We start from the raw sequence: 6,115 nt of genomic DNA, 5'->3' as shown, positions 1-6,115 counted from the left end.
AAGCTTGAGTGTAATGTACTGAAAAAGCTAGCAGATCTTAGGGGCCTCAACTGTAAAAAAAAAAAAAATCAAAACTAAGATTTTTTTGAATTTCCTTCAAGTGATTCTCTCTATTCAGCAGGTAGGGTCATCTTTCAATGTCTTCTGATTGTTCTTAGGATAAAGACAAAAATTTTAATCCTAACTGTAGCTTGTAGGGACTGCCATGATTTGCCCTGGCCCACTTCTGTAACCTCATCAGCCCTACATTTTCATTCCCTTATTTGTGCCAAGCTCTCTTCCACTCCAGGTTCTTCCCCCCCTTTTTCCTCTTTGCCTGCTCTGCTCCCTCTAAACTTTGCTGGGCCAGTTCTAACTCATCCTTCAGCACCATGGCCTTTGGTGAGTGGTTATCTGGGTTTAAGCCCCACTTCCGTTGATTTCTAGGTATTGTTTGACTTTAGTCAGGGCTTGACTGTACATCAGTTTAATCTATAAAGTGAAAATAACAGTGTTATTAATAGCGTTATCAACAGATTACTGTAAAATAATTCAAGTAAGGTTACATGGCGGTTATGGGCTGAGTTGTCTGCCCCCAAAATTCATATAAAGTCCTAATCCTCAGGACCTCCCAAGTATGACCATATTTGGAGATAGGGCCTTTAAAAAGATAATTAAGTTAGAATGAGGCCATTAGAGTGGACCCTAATCCAATATGATGGGTGTCCTTATAAGACAAAGAAATATGGACGTAGACAGGGACAGAGGAAGACCTTGTGAAGACACAGGGAGAAGATGGCTATAAGTCAAGGAGAAAGGCCACAGAAGAAACCAATGCTGCTTACATCTTGCTGTCAGACCTCTAACCTCGAAAATTGCAAGAAAATAGATTTCTGTGGTACTTTGTTGTGGGAGCCCCAGCATTCTAATACAGTGGCATATGCTGAGTATTCAATAAATGTCAGGTATTATTTCTCAAGGAAGCACTTCCTGAACTAGTTCAGGACCCCTTTTGTGAATTCTTCCAGCTCCCAGTGTTTTCCTTTATGGAATCTTGCACAGTTTGTAATTACATATTTGTGCTTTTTCTTTCTAACTCCTTGGTTATCTCGTGCTAGATTGTAAGGTCTATGAGAACAGAGACCATGCCTATATTACCCATTATTATTGCCATCACCAGCACAGTTCCCTGCTCATATACATAACAATGTGATGCATATTTGAAATTTGTTAAGAGAGTAGATCTTAAAAGTTCTCATCATAAGAAAAAAAGTGTTGTAACTATGGTGACAGATGTTAAACTAGACTTACTGCGGTCATAATTTCACAATATATACAAATACTGAATCATTATGTTGTATACCTGAAACTAATGTTATATGTGAATTATACCTCAATAAACAAAGGAAAAAGACCTACCATCAAAAAAACCTCCAGATTTTGGGACCAAATTAAAGAATCTTTAAATAAAAAACCTTCAATATTCAATATCATAATAGCTAACATATATTGAGACCTGACTATATACCAAAGGCCTGACACCTATCCAGGTTAAATCATCTGATTTAATCACAAGTTCCTATAGTAAGGCACTTGTTACTATTTTATGAATCAAAGAAACTGGATTAATATTATACAATTAGCCAACGGGAAGCCAAGACTATCTGTGAGACATTAGCCACCATGCTCGCCCACCTCTTTATATTTCAATTATTCCATTTGAACCGGTATAAATATATACACATAAGATCATAATCTAAGAGAATTTAAATTAGGTAACTAATACATAGTTACTCAAAATCATCAACAACAACAGCCAGAGATGGGAGTGAAGTAAGGAATGAGAGGGAAGGCACCGTTTTCCTGTACCCAAATAAAAGAAAATGTACTGGGCGCCTGGGTGGCTCAGTGGGTTAGGCCTCTGCCTTCGGCTTGTGTCGTGATCTCGGGGTCCTGGGATCGGGCCCCGTATCGGGCTCTCTGCTCCGCAGGGAGCCTGCTTCCCCCTCTCTCTCTGCCTGCCTCTTTGCCTACTTCTTCTTTTTTTTTTTTTTAAAGATTTTATTTATTTATTTGACAGACAGAGATCACAAGTAGGCAGAGAGGCAGGCAGAGAGAGAGGAGGAAGCAGGCTCCCTGCCGAGCAGAGAGCCTGATGCGGGGCTCGATCCCAGGACCCTGAGATCATGACCTGAGCCGAAGGCAGCGGCTTAATCCACTGAGCCGCCCAGGCGCCCTCTTTGCCTACTTCTGATCTCTCTCTCCGTCAAGTGGATAAATAAAATCTTAAAAAAAAGAAAATGTATTATCATTGAATTCAGCAAATACTTCCTGAGGAAATACTGTGTGCCCAGCCCTACATACAATACAAAGAAAGGAAAGACCCAGCCCTTGCCTGGTTAGGGCATTCATTCTTACATGAACATAAGTAACAATGATGTATTATTCACTGCATTAGGGTACAAAGTACTGGGGATAGGGACAGATTTAGCAATAAAACAAGATGCCCAGTTGAATTTGAATTTCAGGTAAACAGTAAAATCCACTAGAAACAATCATTGTTTATCTGAAATTCAAATTTAACTGGGTGTCCTGTATTTTTCCCGGTAACTAGAGAAGTGATAGAATTCCAGTTAGAACAGAAGCAAAGACAAGAGAGGCAGGAAAGCACATAAAAGGATTCAGAGAACAAGTTGTGGATGTATTTAGAAGAAAAAATCAGGAATAGGGATAGGAAATAAGGTCAGAAAAGTAGGTGAAGCCATATTGCGAAGGTCTTGAGAGCCAGGAGGGAAGGAGGAAGAGGAGCTAGTAAAACTAGTAAAAGACCAGGCAGAAAGGCAGAGAACCAAAGGAGGACAGTGCAGTGTTCTAGGAAGCAACAGAGAAGACTTGCCAATGAGAAAGGGACAAGCTAATAGGTCTACGCTTCACATGTCAAACCCCGTGAGGAGGTTCAGTAGGAACAGCACTGTGAAGGTCAGCTGAGTTTATCACAGGAAAATTAAAATCATGAGGTGGTACTTTTTTACCCATCAGATTAACAAACTTCAAAAAGTTTCAAAATAAGCAGTGTTGGTGAGGATCAGGAGAAATAAGACACGCTGGTGGGAATATAGATTACCTTAACCTCGTGAAGGCAATTTGACAAACTAAAGAATTAATATAATACACTTAAGACCCATGCTATGTGTTTCTTATTGTACGCCAGGTGCTCTTCTAAGCAGATTTGTATATTATCCAGTTTTCACAGCAACCCTAAGACAGAGGTACTGTGACAGATGGGGAAACTGTGGCACAGAGTGGCTAAGTGCACCTAACTAGGGGGTCCAGAGCTGGTACTTGGCTCTAGGCTCCATTCTATTACAATATACTGAATCAGTTCTCGGCCTTTTGGCTAAGATCAAGTGTATTACAATATACCGGCCTTCTCAGTCAAAAGTCTAAAATACAGGGGCGCCTAGGTGGCTCGGTAGGTTAAAGCCTCTGCCTTCGGCCCAGGTCATGATCCCGGGGTCCTGGGATTGAGCCCCGCATCGGGCTCTCTGCTCCGCGGAGAGCCTGCTTCCTCCTCTCTCTCTGCCTGCCTCTCTGCCTACTTGTGATCTCTGTCTGTCAAATAAATAAATAAAATCTTAAAAAAAAAAGTCTAAAATACAACTACTCTAAGACAGAAAGTCCCTTTCTAGGAATATGTTCTACCAGAATATTCACACATGGGTGCAAAGACAGTTGAACAGAGTTATTCACTGCAGCATGGTTTGAAAAACAACCTGAATGTCCGACAGTAGGAGCCTAAATGTCGGTACAACCTTAGCCTGGAAAACTATGCAGCTCTTACAAAGAATGAGGCTGATCTACATGTCTGCATATTTCTGAGGGATACAGTTATCGATCAATATTTATCAATCTCTGAGATACATAGGTGAAAAAAGCAAGATGTAGAACAACGTGTGCTGCTGAGGGGGTTGGTAATGAATATAGAGGTACATATACACACGTCTATGCTTGCACGTAGAAAGATGACCTTCGAACAGATGGGTGCCGAGAAGATCTAGAAAACAGCCATCTCTGGAAGAGAGAGCTCAGTCACATGTGGGAGGGAGGGAGGCTTACTTTCCCCTTCCTCCCTTTGGTGCTGTTTGAATGTTTTCTCTTGTGCCTGCCCTCCTTTTCAAAACAAACCAAGTTTTTTAAGGTTTGATTTATTTATCTATATATTTATTTATTTTTGTTTTTTAGGTTTTAAAAAAGGGATCACGGCAGCTAGTGACTATAAAGCACTCCCCCACTTTATAATGGGCCCCCACATGCATGTTGTTTTTTCATTTTTTAAATTTAAATTCAATTAGCCAACATACAGTACACCGTTAGTTTCGGATGTAGTTTAACACATTATCAGTTGTGTACAATCCCCAGTGCTCATCACCTCATGTGCTCTCCTTCATGCCCATCACCCAGTTTTACCCCAGGGGCACCCGCACCCCAGTGTTCATACCAGCAGTATCCATGGTAGCCACACTCTGGAGAGAGCCGAGCTGTCCATTGACAGATGAATGGATGAAGAAGACATGATATAGATATACAATGGAATATTACTCAGCCATCAGAAAGGATGAATGCTTACCATTTGCACTGACGTGGCTGGAACTGGAGGGGATTATGCTGAATGAAATAAGTCAATCAAGAGAAAGATCATTATCATATGGTTTCACTCATATGCATAATATAAGAAAGAGTACATGCATGTTTTTGGTGTTGTTTTTTTTTAATCCTCAGTCTTTGAGGAAAGCTTTATTTATTCCTTTCTGGAGAGTTCTTTTACAGACACGAAATACCCTTTCAGAGATGGCCTTCTGGAACAGAGTCTGGACCAGCAGGGCTACTGCAGTGGCGCTTTTGTGATTCTTAGCGAGAGCCAGAGGCCTGGGCAGGGCAGGCCTGTGGGGTTAGCAGTCTCAGCACGTGGGCTCCCCCAGTAATGAAGTCACCCCAAACCTGCCAAGCAGGGAGCCTGACATGGGACTCGATCCCAGGATCCTGAGATCATGACCTGAGCTGAAGGCAGATGCTTAATGACTGAGCCACCCAGGCACCCCAGCCAGGCTTTTATAAACAGTTGCAGCAATGTGACCGGGGGAGAACAGAGCAACTAAGGGTTACTGGGCAGGAGGAAGGATGGGTGACCATGGTCTTTAAAGGCATTTGGTGAAGAAAAGGAAAGAGACATCCAGTCATGAGGGTGGAGGGCAGGAGTTCTTGGGAGAGAGGCAAACTCAGAGAGATTGTGTGACCAGTTAATGATGGAATGAGCTGGGTCTTTGCCAATCTTAGGCCAAGGCTTTTATCTTAGCTCTGCCATGGGAAAACCATGCCTCCTTAGGCAAATTATTTTTTTTTGTCATTTTTTAAATGTAGGTATTGCATAGTATTTGAATACAAGTCTTGACGTTAAAAAAAATTCATGTAATATGAATAACATAAAAGCCCCCATCAGCCCTACTCAGTTTCATTTCTCTTACGAAAGGTAAGTACTGTACCAGATTGCTGTGGGCTCTTCTGAGATGCTTTTTCCTCCCACGATTATGCCTAAGGTACAATATATATGTAATACACATACATAGGGTACAATATATGTAATATCTACATAGCAGTACAAATCTATGATACTACGTTTGGAAGCACAATTTGGCTTATGGAACTGAGAGCATTCTATGTATGTGTATTTATGTACATATGTATGTGCAATTTTTTTCAGTTTAAAATATGTCTTGGAGCTATTTTCAGATAAGCACATATAGATGTACTCTATTTTTTATAGCTGCTGCATCATATTCCACAGTACATATTTACCATAGCTTATTTAACCACACTACTGTTAATGAATTACAAGGCTTCTTATAAATTTTTACCAACATGAATACTGCAAGAAATATTCTTGTACCTGCTTTCATGTGCAAATATTCCTCGTGTTTTTCTTTTTTTAAAAATATTTTATTTATTTATTTGACAGACAGAGATCACAAGTAGGCAGAGAGGCAGGCAGAGAGAGAGAGAGAGAAGGAAGCAGGCTCCCTGCGGAGCAGAGAGCCGGATGCGGGACTGGATTCCAGGACCCTGAGACCATGACCTGAGC

This window comes from Meles meles, chromosome 8 (assembly GCF_922984935.1).
Source record: "Meles meles chromosome 8, mMelMel3.1 paternal haplotype, whole genome shotgun sequence".
In the NCBI taxonomy this organism is placed as follows: Eukaryota; Metazoa; Chordata; class Mammalia; order Carnivora; family Mustelidae; genus Meles; species Meles meles.
Note: the sequence above shows the minus strand (reverse complement) of the source record.